Source organism: Lathamus discolor, unplaced genomic scaffold, assembly GCF_037157495.1.
Source record: "Lathamus discolor isolate bLatDis1 unplaced genomic scaffold, bLatDis1.hap1 Scaffold_158, whole genome shotgun sequence".
Classification (NCBI taxonomy): domain Eukaryota; kingdom Metazoa; phylum Chordata; class Aves; order Psittaciformes; family Psittacidae; genus Lathamus; species Lathamus discolor.
The window spans coordinates 52,030-68,320 of record NW_027069187.1 but is presented as its reverse complement, the minus strand read 5'-3'; the positions used below and the strand labels follow the sequence as shown (position 1 = coordinate 68,320).

Sequence of the window (16,291 nt, the reverse complement as noted above, 5' to 3'; positions counted from 1 at the left end):
TACCAAATAAAATCTACCTCCCGTATTGTTTCAAAGCCTGCCTGTCCTGGTCCCGGTTAGGGTCTCAGTTAGGATTGGGGGTAGGTACTTGAAGATTCACTGTACCTGCCCATATGCCTTCTCTTATTTGTTGCATTACCGCTGTCCAAGCCATATGAATAATCATATTCCTGTCAACACTCTCAAAAGCATGATGCATGATTACCAGCCACTTGTTTCCAAATATTCTAATCTGTAATGGTGAACGGAATCTTCATCATGACCAGACCATCGTGGCCCACAGCTTGTCTTAAAGGCGCAATCAGAGTTTCCCCTCATTTTCCTCTAGTTTGCCCTGCTGTAGGGCTAAAACCTTCAGCCCCCTCTAATATCTCTGGTGCCTGTGCTGGTGCTTGTGTTTAATTCTCATTGTCAGTACCTTCAGCCCCATTGCTCACAATACCCCTTCTCTGGGCGGCTACCATCAAATCCAGGTCCTCCGCATTCCTCAAAGTCTGGTGCATAACTGTCCTATGCTGCACCAAGAGCAACAGCGTTTAAGCAAATTTTACTGTCTTTCTCCAAGGACAATACTAACAGGTCCTGGGGTGCAAAACTAAAGCTAAAATCCTTTTGCTGTTCCAGATGATATCTATCTCAAAGTGAAAAACATTTCTGCATAAGCTACTTCATCCCACTTTCCTTCTCGTCTCAAGAATAACATCCACCATTGATAACAGTATTTTACCAGAGTCACCTGAGTAACTGAACTCCTCAGGTGTCCACCACTTTGTTCTGAAGTCTCCCAAGTGACCAAGCCACCCAGGAGTTCACCAATTTGTTTCCAGTGTTGCAAAATGCAACCCAGTGGGTATTTCTTCAAACCCCCCTAGGGAGGCAGTGATCCTGACCTCCACCCAAATTGTTACAAAATGCAACCCAGTGGGGGACCTTTTCAGAATCCTCCCTTTGGAGGCAGTGGTACCCATGATCCTGACTGCTACCAAATACCAAAGTCCAGACCACCAAAACCAAACTACCTTTTACCCAACATGCAGGGTGTTCCGCTGCTCCTTACATGGAAAGGGACCAAAAAGAATGCCTTTTTAAAGAAATTAAACCAGGGTCTTACAGAGGTCCCAACTCGGCCCGGGGAGCTGTGGTTCTTTCAGGGAAAAACCCCTCATGCTGGCATGAAGGTCCCAGACACTCCACAGATACGTGGGTCAGTCCAGTAACTAAGGTTAACAAAACCATTACTGCTACCTCCAATAATAATAATGATAAGGGAAATAAGAAGGAAAGAGAATACAACCACTCACCACCCACCGATACCCAGCCCAATCCGAGCAGAGATATAGGCCTTCCAGGTAACTGCACACAGTTTCTATACTGGGCATGACATGCTGTGTTATGGAATACCTCTGTGGGTAGTTCGGGTCAGGTGTCCTGTCTCTGCTTCCTCCCAGCTTCCCCTCCTCCCTGGCAGAGCACGAGGCTCAGAAAGTCCTTGGTCAGAGTAAACATTACTTAGCAACAGCTGAAAACATTAGTGTCATTAGTGTTGTTCCCAGGCTGAAAGTCAAAAACACAGCACTGCACAAGCTACTAAGAAGGAGAAAAATGACTGCTACTGCTGAACCCAGGACAGTTCATATTACCGTTTAAAACTTTTGGTGTGGTGCTAACTTTAGTCATCATTAGTTACTGCTTAGTTTCCCATTGCTACAATAACTAAATTGCTGTTTATATTAAACTCACACCAGAAGAATAATAGGTGAAAGTTCCACATAATTTCTCTGAAGAAATAACTCTGAAGTTCTGAAGTTGACTTAAACTTCCAGAAGCTAGCCGGCTTAAATGCTACAGTTTCATATATCTTCTATTCTATTTCCTTGCCGTAGGAGATTTCACATTTGCCATAAAATCTGAAGCAGTCAGAAACTCATACGACTCAGGAAAAGGTCTTACAACATGAGACATTCTGCCTGTGGAAAAAAAAAAAAAAAATAGAATTGGTGCAATGTAACACGGATCTGGTTGTACCAAACATTGCTTAAAGTAAACCAGTTTCTCAAAGTGAGGTGTGCCTTTGGAGCAGTGAATACTATGTTGACCTCAATTGCTCAATATTTGTGAAGCTAAACATGCAATTTCAGAAACTTTGAGCCATGATCTAGCAACAGGCTCCAGCTATATAATCTTTATAGCATTTCCACAGGCCCTTACTTTATAGAGATGTTTACTACTTGAAACTAAAAAAATTATTTCACTTTGAGGATACTGAAGATGATGAAAATTCCTCCAGATTATCAAAGCTGTGTTTCCGAAGCTCTATTCAACCAATGCAAGCAGCTCTTTGAGAAGTAACAGATATGGAGCATTTGCCAGATTAACCTTTCTCTGTTCAGAAGACACATTCAGTTGAGCTGCATGTGACTTGAGAGATCTTTTAGTGTTCAGAGCAACAATAACAAAACAACTACATATACACAACAAAATGCAAGTGCCAACCCCTTGGGAGGAAGAAGTATCACAGCGACTCACACTGTAAAATTTGTTTAAATGAACTTTCTGAAATTACTTTTTAGTTCCTCTCCCTTTCTGTAGATAGATTGTAAATGTGCATACTTGGAACCTCCACAGCATAGCTGTACTTTGCTGGACAAATTATCTATACACATTACTCATTGTTGATTGAGTAAGCACCCACAAAACTCCAGTATCCATTTCCTAAAATTTTTTTGTACTAATTGTTGAAAGGAACATACTGAATAAATTGAAGATTTCTTTTTTCCCCATGAGAACAGCAAGAGATACAAAAGGGCTTTTGATCTGTAAAGGAAGTTTTGTTAAAATATAGAAGATCTGAAACTCCTTGGCCATGATAGATAGAATTGAAAGTTTTGAAATTTTCCTTTCTTATTCATTTTTTCTTTGAAGAATAGTTTTTTTCATTTCAGGGGCTTCTTTCTTTGTTTTTGTTTGGTGGGTTTTTGTTTTTTTTTTTTTTGTGGGTTCTTTTTCTAGATGAGGTTTCAGAGCTCAGATTGAGCTGACCTAACGGCTTGCTTACACTAATGGAGGCTATTTCACCCTTTAGTCCTAGACTGATTACAGTTATTATCTGATCCCTATGTGAGCTAGTACAGCAGAGAAATAAGCTGCTGCTTTGTTGTTGATGATGTTGGGTTTTGTTTTTTTCCCCCTTGGATAGGTTAATTTTCCATTAGTGTAATTAGCTAAGGGACAAGAATACAATCTGGGCTTGCATAAGAAAAATGCATAATCATTCTGTGGTTTTAGTGATGCAAAATTGACTGGCTTTCTTGCTTATTCAAGATTCAACAGACTGAAATTATGTAATATTAGCCCAAAAGAAAAAGCAAAACCAAACAAACAAAGCCCCTATAAAAATATTTTTGAGCACTGTTTGAGAAGTGCTGGAATGCTGTATCTTGACAATTGTGTTCTGAAATAAGCCATAAACTGTGTGCTGTGTGCTGACCTGTATGACACCTAATAAGATTTGGAATTGTGGTCCTTCAAATTCCTCTTTTTCTGTCATCAGTGTGTGTAAAGAAACATTCATGCACACTGGGTTTCTTTTGTATTCTCCTTTCCTTTTGTGTGTGTATTTGTGTGCATCTGTGTGTGTGTGTATGCATGTGTGAGCGTGTATGTGCATGTGTCTGTGCATGTGCGCATGACATGTGTGATGTGTGTATGACGTGTCTGCGACACGTGTGTGACACGCATGTGGTATATGTCACGTGTGTGTTGTGTGACACATGCGACCTGTGTGATGTTTATTATGTGACATGTGTGACACGTGTGTGACAGGTGATGTTTATGATGCTACAAGTGTGACAGGTGTGATGCGTGTGACGTGCCTTATATTTATGACATGTGTGATGTGACACTTGTATAACATCTGTGAAATACTGGTGACGTGTGACGTGTCTGGCATTTGTGATACATGTGATATGTGACATGTGTGTGACATGTGTGACATGGTTATATGTGTGACACATGACAGGTGTGACGTGTGTCACACGTGACGTGTATGTTGTGTATATGATGTGTGACATGTGCAGTACTACGGTACTAGTTTGGACACAGGATGGCAGCAGCACTACCAAAAAAAATCCCAAACAGCATGCTTTTCTCCCCAAAAAATTCTGCTAATTCCACCCCCCCCCAGCCTTGCAGACCCAGAATCTGAGGGTCTGGAGTATTTTTGGGGCACCACAGTGTGATGAGCATCATGAAAAGTCTTCAACAAGTCACCCAAAAAAACAGAAGTCCCAAATTGTATTTCTACATGTTAAAAAAAACCCTAAAACCCAAAAAACCACATAATCAAAAACCTACCAATGAAACAAAACAAAGCATTTTACAGTAAAAAATAAAGTCTGTTTCTTCTGAACTGCTGAACTCTTACAAACAGGTTTTTAACTCTTTTGTTGCAAAACTATTTTCTCACTGTCATTTAACAGGTAACCACACAGACACTTCTTTCAGGAAAACTAAAAGAAGCTTTGCATAGGCGTAACATGCTCCGCAATGGACCTTATGTCGAGCATTTGTCTTTAAATCTTTCATGGAAAAAAACAGAGAAAGAAAGTGGGCACGCTCTTTATGGCATCTTTAAATCCCATACTACAAGCACCTTAGGAAAAACGCAGACACGCATCATAGACATACTTTGCATCACAGACCATGATGGATTTGGATTCTTCCTTCTGTTTTGTCCTTCCATGGCAAAAGAAAGGGTGACCATGGTGGCAGTTGACATCCATCTGGGACAGGGAAAACATACCCCAAAACCAAAACTTTTATCATCAAGCTGGGTGGGCTCCTGTCCTGGGTTCAGCAGTAGCAGTCATTTTTCTCCTTCTTAGTAGCTGGTGCAGTGCTGTGTTTTCAACTTTAGTCCGAGAACAATGCTGATAACACCGATGGTTTTAGTAGTTGCTAAGTAATGTTTACTCTGATAAAGAACTTTTCAGTCTCATGCTCTGCCAGTGAGGAGGGGCACAGGAAGCTGGGAGGAAGTGGAAACAGGACACCTGATCCAAACTAGCCAAAGGGGTATTCCAAACCACAGCACGTCATGCCCAGGATAAAAACAGGGGGGGAGTTACATGGAAGGCCCAGATCGCTGCTCAGGTTGGGCTGGGTATTGGCTGGTGGGTGCTGAGCGGTTGAATTGTGCATCCCTTGTATTTATTTTTTTCCTTTTCCTCTTTTAGTTTCATATTCTCTCCCCTTGTTATTTGCCTTATCATTATTATTATTGGTGGTAGCAGTACTGGTTTTGTGTTATACCTTAGTTACCAGACTGTTCTTATCTCAAGCCATGGCAGTTACATTCTTTTGATTCTCCTTCCTATCCCTCTACGAAGAAGTTGGGGGGGATGAGCAAGCAGTTGCGTGGTTCTGAGTTACTGGCTGGGCTTAAAAAACAACAGTTTAAAGCTTCCTTATTTTATGAAGTCTACAAATGAGCAGAAGAAAGAAGTATTTTGCACCATCTCTGGTACAGTTAGTGAAGGAGAAATGGAGCAAGAAAATGGAGGGTGTGGGACCAGGGCATAAAGATGCTGGAGGGTGGGTGGGGAAGGAGAGGAAGAAGGGAGAGACGAGGACAGTGGTGGGGCACAGGACATGTTGACAGAGCGAGAAAAAGAAGAGGGAAGAGAACAAAGGGATTAAGAAATAAAGAAATGTCAGATCTGTAAGAAGTGACCAAGAAGGAAAAAAAATCTAAAACCAGAAATTGGCCAGAGGACAGAAACAGAGGAGAAAAGAAAAGGGGCCAGGGAGCAGGACAGAGGAGGAGAGAAAGGGAAAAAGACAGCTGGCTGGATGGATGGAAAAGCATAGCAAGGAATGAGGCAAGGACAGGCAGCGGGCAGAGAAAGAGAGACAGAAGTACTGGGGACAGGAAACAGGACAGAGAGATAGTGAGCAGGACAGAGCTGGAGAGAAGCATCAGGGCAGAAGGAAAAGAAAGACAAAGACAAGGACCAGGACAAGTCCTGCAAGGACTAGGGCACTGCGTGGTTGGACGAGGTATCGGTTGCTGCTCGGTCAGGTGGGGTTGGGGGAGTTATCGGTCGGCTGGTGTTGAGGTGTTGTATTCTCATCCCTTGTTATTTCCTTTATCATTATTATTATTGGTGGTAGCAGTAGTGATTTGTGTTAACCTTAGTTACTAAACTGCTCTTATCTCAACCCGTGGGAGTTACATTCTTTCAATTCTCCTTCCCATACCTCCAGGAGCAGGGGGAGGGCAAGAAAGGGGGGGGAGTGAGTGAACGAGCTGTGTGGTTGGGTTCATCATCAAGCTGGGAGGAAGCAGAGACAGGACACCTGACCCGAACTACCCACAGAGGTATTCCATAACACAGCATGTCATGCCCAGTATAGAAACTGGGTGCTGTTACCTGGAAGGCCTATATCTCTGCTCGGATTGGGCTGGGTATCGGTGGGTGGTGAGTGGTTGTATTCTCTTGCCTTCTTATTTCCCTTATCATTATTATTATTGGTGGTAGCAGTAATGGTTGTGTTAACCTTAGTTACTGGACTGTCATTACCTCAACCCGTGGGAGTTACATTCTTTTGGTTCTCCTCCCCATCTCTTCGGGAGCTGGGGGAGGAAGAAGAGGGGGGAGTGAACGAGCAGCTGCGTGGTTCTGGGTTGCCGGCTGGGCTTAAACCACGACATACTCCAAACTGAAAGTTTCTCTGACCGACTTTTATGGTAACAATTTGGCGCCCGAATAGGGAAACCCAGCCATGTTTCCCACGTATCTGTGGAGTGTCTGGGAGCTTCATGCCAGCAGCATGAGGGGTTTTTCCCTGAAAGAACCACAGCTCCCCGGGCCGAGTTGGGACCTCTGTAAGACCCTGGTTTAATTTCTTTAAAAAGGCATTCTTTTTGGTCCCTTTCCATGTAAGGAGCAGCGGAACACCCTGCATGTTGGGTAAAAGGTAGTTTGGTTTTGGTGGTCTGGACTTTGGTATTTGGTAGCAGTCAGGATCATGGGTACCACTGCCTCCAAAGGGAGGATTCTGAAAAGGTCCCCCACTGGGTTGCATTTTGTAACAATTTGGGTGGAGGTCAGGATCACTGCCTCCCTAGGGGGGTTTGAAGAAATACCCACTGGGTTGCATTTTGCAACACTGGAAACAAATTGGTGAACTCCTGGGTGGCTTGGTCACTTGGGAGACTTCAGAACAAAGTGGTGGACACCTGAGGAGTTCAGTTACTCAGGTGACTCTGGTAAAATACTGTTATCAATGGTGGATGTTATTCTTGAGACGAGAAGGAAAGTGGGATGAAGTAGCTTATGCAGAAATGTTTTTCACTTTGAGATAGATATCATCTGGAACAGCAAAAGGATTTTAGCTTTAGTTTTGCACCCCAGGACCTGTTAGTATTGTCCTTGGAGAAAGACAGTAAAATTTGCTTAAACGCTGTTGCTCTTATTGCAGCATAGGACAGTTATGCACCAGACTTTGAGGAATGCGGAGGACCTGGATTTGATGGTAGCCGCCCAGAGAAGGGGTATTGTGAGCAATGGGGCTGAAGGTACTGACAATGAGAATTAAGCACAAGCACCAGCACAGGCACCAGAGATATTAGAGGGGGCTGAAGGTTTTAGCCCTACAGCAGGGCAAACTAGAGGAAAATGAGGGGAAACTCTGATTGCGCCTTTAAGACAAGCTGTGGGCCACGATGGTCTGGTCATGATGAAGATTCCGTTAACCATTACAGTTTAGAATACTTGGAAACAAGTGGCTGGTAATCATGCATCATGCTTTTGAGAGTGTTGACAGGAATATGATTATTCATATGGCTTGGACAGCGGTAATGCAACAAATAAGAGAAGGCATATGGGCAGGTACAGTGAATCTTCAAGTACCTACCCCCAATCCTAACTGAGACCCTAACCGGGACCAGGACAGGCAGGCTTTGAAACAATACGGGAGGTAGATTTTATTTGGTATTAGGAATGTGGTCCCCAGGGCAGTGAGCTGGTCTGAGCTATATAAAGTAAAGCAAGATACAAATGAATCACCGTATGGATTTGTGGAAAGATTAAAAGAGGTGATGCATAAATATACTACTATTGATCCTGAATTTGAGGAAGGAAGGAAAGGACCAATATGATTTGGGAAAGATAATGAATGTGGCCTGGGAGACCTACCGCAATTAGTCCACCACTAATTTCAGTTCCCTGAAATGGTTCAAATGGTGGGGGAAAGGGGTTTGAGTCCCTGATTATTAATATACTTAATATAATAATTCATATTGTGAGGAATGTGCGTGTGATTCGTGTCAGTAACTTAGAAAACTATTGAATTTATTTTTGCTTTTAACTGTATTTAGAGAGAAGGATGTTGTGTGGGACAGTGTCAAATGCTTTGCACAAGTCCAGGTAGATGACGCCAACTGCATTACCCTTATCCATAAATTCTGTAGCCCCATTTGTAGAAGGCCACCAAATTGGTAAGGCAGGATTTCCCCATAGTGAAGCCATGCTGGCTGTCACCAAGCACCTTGTTGTTTTTCATGTGTCTTAGCATGCCTTCCAGAAGAATGTGCTCCAAGATTTTACCAGGCACAGAGGTGAGACTGACTGGTCTGTAATTCCCCGGATCTTCCATTTTCCCCTTCTTGAAAATGGGGGTTATATTTCCCTTTTTCCAGTCGTGGGGAACTTCACCTGACTGCCATGATTTTTCAGATATGATGGACAGTGGCTTAGCAGCTTCATTCGCCAGCTCCTTCAGGACCTGCGGATGGATTCCATCAGGTTCCTTGGACTTGTGCGCATTCAGATTTTTAAGATGGTCTCAAAACAGATCCTCTCCTACAGAGGGCCCAAGGTTTTCATTCTCACAGTCCCTGCGTCTACCTTCTAAGACCTGTGTGGTGCAGTTCGAGAATTTGCCAGTGAAGACCGAGGCAAAGAAGTCATTGAGAACCTCAGCCTTCTTCAAATACTGTGTAGCCAGTTCCCCCAAGAGCTTCCTCAGGGGGCCTATGTTGTCCCTAGTCTGTTTTTTGTTTGCTATGTACCTGTAGAATCCCTTCCTGTTATCCTTAACATCTCTGGCTAGGTTTAATTCTAACTGGGCCTTAGCCTTCCTAACCTGGTCCCTAGCATCCCCGACAACATCCCTGTACTCTACCCAGGCCGCCTGTCCTTGCCTCCATTTTTTATAAGCCTCTTTTTTCCTTTGAATTTTCCTCAGCAGATCCTTATCCAACCAAGGAGGTCTCCTGGCCCTCCTGCTGCACTTCCTTCCTGTTGGGATGCAGCACTCCTGAGCTTGTAGCAGGTGATCCTTGAATATCAACCAAGAGTCTAGGGACCCTCTTCACTCCAGGGATAAATCCCATGGAACCTTACTAAGCAGGCTCCTGAAGAGGCCAAAGTCTGCTCTTTTGAAGTCCAGGGCAGTGAGCTTGTTACACGCTCTTCACACTCTCATGGGGATCTCAAATTCGACCCTCTTGTGATCGCTGCATCCAAGGCTGCCCTGGAGTACCACATTCTCAACAAGCCCTTCCTTGTTGGTGAGCACAAGTTCAAGCATGGCACCTCTCCTTGTTGGCTCCTCTATTACTTGCAGAAGGAAGCTGTCTTCCACACAATCGAGGAACCTCCTGGATTACTTGTACCATGCAGTACCATCGTTCCAACAGATGTCACCCCACAATGAGGTTTGCAACAGTGACACACACGTTGCTATAGCTAATAGCTTTATCTCTTAAAAGTCCATTTGAATCCAACCTCTCATGTGCCTGCTCTCTGCTAAGCAGAAGCGGAGTGAGAAGAGCAGTTAACGATTGGGTTAACTAACAGAGCAGAACAGCTATGTCAAAATGCTCCTTCTGGACTTCTTTAGCACACAGTGATCTTTGCAACTGTGACACACACATCATGACACCTATCGCTAACTGCTTTATCTCCTGAAACACCATTTCAATAAAACATCTCTATTGATCGCTCTCTGCTGCGCAGCAGCAGAGTAAGCACAACAGTGATGTTTGAACTCTGCTACCACATTTGAAGAGCCATTCCAGAAAGCTTCTGCTGGGCATCTTCAGCACACAGTCAGATTTGCAACTGTGACACACACATTGCTGTCACTCCCCGCTTGATCTCATAAAACTGCATTTGATTACAACCTCTCTGGTTCCCACTTTCTGCTGAGCAGCAGCAGAGTGACCAGATCAGTCAAGTTTGGACTCTGTCAACAAAGACAAGGAACCAGGCCAGAAAGCCGCTTCTGATCAGCACACATTGAGCTTTGCTACTGTGACACACACATAGCAATCACTAATTGCTTTACCTCCTAAAACTCCATTTCAATAAAACTCTCTGGTGCCTGCTCTCTGCTGAGCAGCAGCAGAGAGAAAGTTAACGTATGGAGTCTGCAAACAGAGCAGAAGAGCCAGGAGGGGAAGCTTCTTCTGAGCATTTTCAGCACTCAGCGAGCTTTGCAACTGTGACACATACGTTGCTGTTGCTCCTCACTTTCCTACCTCAAAGTAAAACTGAATCCAGCATCTCCTGTGCCTGCTCGCTGTGAGCAGCAGCAGAGTGAGTAGAGCAGTGAAGATTGGACTCTGCTAAAACAGCAGAAGACCATGGAGGGAAAGTTCCTGCTGATCATATTCAGCACACAGTGAGCTTTGCAACTGTGACGCACATTGCTGACACGCCTCACTTTCCTGCAGCAAAGTCCATTTTAATCCAACCTCTACAATGCCTGCTCTTGTTTGAGCAGCAGCAGAGTGAGTATAGCACTAACGTTTGGTCTCTGATAACACAGTCAAAGAGCCAGGAGTGAAAGATGCTGCTGGGCATCTTCAGCACACAGTCAGATTTGCAACAGTGACACACACATCGCTGTCACTCTTCACTTCATCTCACAAAACAGTGTTTGAATCTAACCTCTCAGGTTTTCGGTCTCTGTGAGCAGCAGCAGAGCGAGTAGAACAGTGAAATCTGCACTCTGCTACGACAGTTGAATAGCCAGGCCAGAAAGCTGCTTTTGAGAAGCACACAGTGAGGTTTGCAACAGTGACGCACACACTGCTATAGCTAACAGCTTTATCTCTTAAAAGTCCATTTGAATCTATCCTCTCCGGTGCCCACACTCTGCTGAGCAGCAGAAGAGTGAGCAGAACAGTGAAGTTTGGACTTTGCTACTGCAGCCGAAGAGCCAGGCCGGAAAGCTTCTCTTGGTCATCTTCACCACACAGTCAGATTTGCAACTGTGACACACACATTGCTATAGCTAATCACTTTATCACCTGAAACTCCATTTGAATAAGACCTCTTGGTTGCCCGCTCTCTGCTGAGCAGCAGCAGAGTGAGAAGAAAGGTAATGTTTGGCCTCTGCAAACAGAACAGTAGAGCCAGGAGGGAAAGCTTCTTCCGGGCATCTTCAGCACACAGTCAGATTTGCAACTATGACACATATATTGCTATTGCTAATGGTTTTATCTCCTAACAGTCCAATCCAATCCAAACTCTCCAGTGCCCCATCTCTGCTGAGCAGCAGCAGAGTGAGTAGAGCAGTAAAGTTTCGATTCTGCTAACAGAGGCAAAGAGCTTGGTCAAAAAGTTCCTTCAGCACACAGACAGATTTGCAACTGTGACACACACATTGCTATCGCTAGCTAACATCTCCTAAAACCGCATTTAAATAAAAATGATACTGCGCCTGCTCTCTGCTAAGCAGCAGCAGAGTGAGAAGAGCAGTAACGTGTGGCCTCTGCAAAAAGAGCCGAAGAAACAGGAGGGAAAGCTTCTGGGCATCTTCAGCACACATTGATGTCTCTTCTCACTTCTTCTCCTAAAACTGCATTTGAATCCAATCGCTCTCGTTCCCGCTCTCTGCTGAGCAGTAGCAGAGTGATCAGAACAATGAAGTTTGGACTCTGCTACCACTGTTGAAGAGCAAGGCCAGAAAGCTGCTCCAGGGCATCTGGAACACACAGTGAGCTTTGCAACTGGGACACACACATTGCTGTCACTTCTTATATTCCTACCGCTAAGTAAAACTGAATCCAACATCTCCTGTGCCCTCAGTCTGTGAGCAGCAGCAGGGTGAGTAGAGCAGCGGTTTGGACTCTGCTATAACAGCAGAAGTACCAGGAGGGAAAGCTCCACCTGGTCATATTCAGCACACAGTCAGATTTGCAACAGTGACACACACATTGCTGTCTCTCCTCACTTTCCTAACTCAAAGGTCATTTGAATCCAACATCTCCGGTGCCTTGTGTCGGCTGAGAAAAACAAAGTAGAGCTCGAACTTTTGAACTCTGCTCCCACAGGAAAAGAGCCAGGTTTGAAAGATGTTGCTGGTCATATTCACCACACCGTGAGCTTTGCTAGCGTGACACTTACATGCTGTCTCTCCTCACTTTCCTACCTCAAAGTCCATTTGAATTCAACAACTCCGGTGCCTGCTCTCGGCTGAGCAGAGCAGAGTAGACCACGAGCATTTGATCTCTGCTCCTAGAGCCAAACAGCCGTATTTGAATGATCTGGCTGGGCATCTCCAGCACACACTGAGCTTTGCAACGGTGACACACAGATTGTTATCTCTCCTCACTTTCATTCCTCAAAGTCCATTTTAATCCAACATCTCCGGTGCCCTGTCTCATCTGAGAACAGCATAGTAGTGCGCGAACATTTTGACTCTGCTCTCAAAGCCAAAGAGCCAGGTTTGAATGATCTGTCTGGGCATCTGCAGCACACAGTGAGCTTTGCAAGCGTGACACACGCATTGCTGTCACTTCTCATTTTCCTACTGCAAAGTCCATTTGAACCCAATATCACCAGTGCCTTGTATCGGCTGAGCACAGCAGAGTAAAGCACAAACGTTTGAACTCAGCTCCCAGAACCAAAGAGCCAGGAGTGAATGATCTCTGTCGCTATATTCAGCACAGAGTGAGAGTTGCAAGGGTGACACACACATTGCTGTCTCTCCTCACTTTCCTACCTCAGAGTGCAGGTTTGAAAAGCCAGGTTTGAAAGATGTTGCTGGGCGTCTTCAGTACAGAGTGAGCTTTGAGAGGGTGTCACTCACATGCTGTCTCTACTCACTTATTTTTTCCCAGAAAAAGGAAGAAGGCAAGAAGATGGAATCTCTGGTGAGCATCCCGCTGAGGAAATTGTCTTGGATTTTGGTGTCTGAGAAGTTGAATTGTGAGAAACAGTCTCTAGGTTCAGGCAGACCTTGGTCAGACACAGAAGTGAAGCAGGTATTTACTTAACGTTTGTGTGAAAACGAGCTTCCTGGCAAGTATCCAGAACTTTGATTTGTTTTTTCCTATCCTGTCTGCATGTTCCCTCCCTTTTCCTACGTTTTCCCATTGGGTGGTGACTCCAAGCTTTACAGCGTATCTGACATGTATAACCTATGTGCTAACTGTCCCGCCTCTGGTCACACCTTCCCTTATTCTATTTTGTATGCCTCTTTCTCTCCTTTTATGGTTCAATTTCATAATTCTCTGGCAGACAGGTTGTACCCAAAATTACTGTTTAACTACAGAACCAGTTTGCACCAGCTAAGTTTCATATGTCGTACAAAGATAGCATTCTTTTTAACCAAAGAGTGTGTCTGTTTAAGTCATCGTATTTCAAAACCTTTGTTTCATTTCCTTAGTAACTTAGCCCCGGCCCCACTATTGCAAAGTCTTAATATTGCAAAGCCCCATCCCCGATATTGTGAAAACATCACTGTTTCTCTCACAGAATGTACGCAGGTGAACTCTTCTTTCCGTGTTTGTCCCCTGCCCTGAGAAAAAAATCTGGAAAACACGCAAATCTGTTCCACTGCCTGAGAACGTAAATTTTCTGTTAAGGATCCCAAAGGAAATAGAGAAAATGTGAAAAAGGAAGAACCGTACAAAAATTCCAGTGACAGCACGGTTACCAGAACAGAGGAAGGGAAGAAGATCAAAGCACCCAAGAAGCAGAAACTTGTCCATGAGGTCCTCTTGGAACTGGGTGTAAATGATGTGCCCTACCTGCTGGAGGACGAAGTGAAGAGCTTGATGAAAAAGGGATGTTTGAAATGGCTCTGCTGGGTTAAAGCTCCACGTAAAGGAAGTAAATTGCTTTGGAATGGTGGTGGCTCATATAGCGCTGCTGTCATCAGAAGCTTATGTATATGATGTGCTGCTCAGCTAAAGGCACTTGCTACCTCTGATTACTGTTCTCTTTGCATGCTAGACTCTAAGACTTGACAATCAGATATCTAGAGAAACAAGAAAGAGAGAAATTGGCAAACAGCTTGGAGTCATTCACCTTTCAGACCCAGGTAAGAGAGGGATATCAAGAAATGAGAAGGACAGGAGAGCAGGTAGAAGTGTCTTTTTTGACCAAAAAGAATGCCTTTTTAAAGAAATTAAACCAGGGTCTTACAGAGGTCCCAACTCGGCCCGTGCTTTACAGACCCAGGATGCTCGGTCTGTGTCTCGGTTACACCCATTATCATGCAATTAGGCAACTTTGTTGCGTTTCAGACACAAACATTCACTCTGTCTCTACACCAACCAGTTCCCTCAAGGATGCCTGGAATTACGGCGAGAGGAACACACCGGCCTTCCCACCCAACCGAACGATACTTACAGTCCGTTGTTCTTGTCCGGGCCTTCGCGCACAAGAATGACGGGTATTTTATACTGCAGTTTTCCGGGAGCTCGATTTCCTTGGTTATTGCCTCTCTGTTCGTTGATCTCTTGAGACTACCCGAGACTACAACTCCCGAGCCACAATTTGTAGGGGCGCCCCTCGTAAGAGCTACAGTCCCAAGCAGCCACACAGAGATCACGTCGGGGTCACAAATTTTGTTATAAAAACTTGCCACAGACGTGAATTTGTCTGATTAATTTTATTTACAATTGATTAGTATTGAGAGGCAATAAGCAAGCAGCGCTCGGTGCGCCGGGGAGTCTCCGCTCCACCTACGACGCACACCTACTCCCAAAGATTCTCTCTTTTTATACTCTTTTGTGTCTGGTATACGTGTCCTTTCACATATTGTAAAGTGTCCTTTTATGGTATGATCCGAGTCTGCGCCAGTCTGCTGCTAGAGGCCTTTATCTTCCTTCCTTGAAGATTGTTGAATCGAAGGTCTCAAATCTTCCTGTTTTGTGACTTCTACACAATAGGTGTCAAGCCTTGTTTACATTACCGGATATCTGCAGTTAGCATCAGGCTTAGCATCAGCATATCTATACGTCCGTGCTTGAGGTTACAACCTCGCATACGCATGTGTTACTTTAAAGTTTATCTTGGTTATAGAGTTAAATGCAAAAATAAATTCAATAGTTTTCTAAGTTACTGACACGAATCACACGCACATTCCTCACAATATGAATTATTATATTAAGTATATTAATAATCAGGGACTCAAACCCCTTTCCACCACCATTTGAACCATTTCAGGGAACTGAAATTAGTGGTGGACTAATTGCGATAGGTCTCCCAGGCCACATTCATTATCTTTCCCAAATCATATTGGTCCTTTCCTTCCTTCCTCAAATTCAGGATCAATAGTAGTATATTTATGCATCACCTCTTTTAATCTTTCCACAAATCCATACGGTGATTCATTTGTATCTTGCTTTACTTTATATAGCTCAGACCAGCTCACTGCCCTGGGGACCACATTCCTAATACCAAATAAAATCTACCTCCCGTATTGTTTCAAAGCCTGCCTGTCCTGGTCCCGGTTAGGGTCTCAGTTAGGATTGGGGGTAGGTACTTGAAGATTCACTGTACCTGCCCATATGCCTTCTCTTATTTGTTGCATTACCGCTGTCCAAGCCATATGAATAATCATATTCCTGTCAACACTCTCAAAAGCATGATGCATGATTACCAGCCACTTGTTTCCAAATATTCTAATCTGTAATGGTGAACGGAATCTTCATCATGACCAGACCATCGTGGCCCACAGCTTGTCTTAAAGGCGCAATCAGAGTTTCCCCTCATTTTCCTCTAGTTTGCCCTGCTGTAGGGCTAAAACCTTCAGCCCCCTCTAATATCTCTGGTGCCTGTGCTGGTGCTTGTGTTTAATTCTCATTGTCAGTACCTTCAGCCCCATTGCTCACAATACCCCTTCTCTGGGCGGCTACCATCAAATCCAGGTCCTCCGCATTCCTCAAAGTCTGGTGCATAACTGTCCTATGCTGCACCAAGAGCAACAGCGTTTAAGCAAATTTTACTGTCTTTCTCCAAGGACAATACTAACAGGTCCTGGGGTG

General features: G+C 44.2%; 1 long non-coding RNA gene across 1 annotated transcript; it reads left to right on the top strand.

The window, feature by feature from the left end:
• Window positions 1-6,426: 6,426 nt before the first annotated feature.
• On the top strand, window positions 6,427-15,312 carry LOC136006368 (uncharacterized). Its single transcript, XR_010609094.1, has 3 exons — window positions 6,427-6,479; window positions 13,136-13,279; window positions 13,773-15,312. It is a non-coding gene; the product is annotated as an uncharacterized LOC136006368 (long non-coding RNA).
• Window positions 15,313-16,291: the final 979 nt, after the last annotated feature.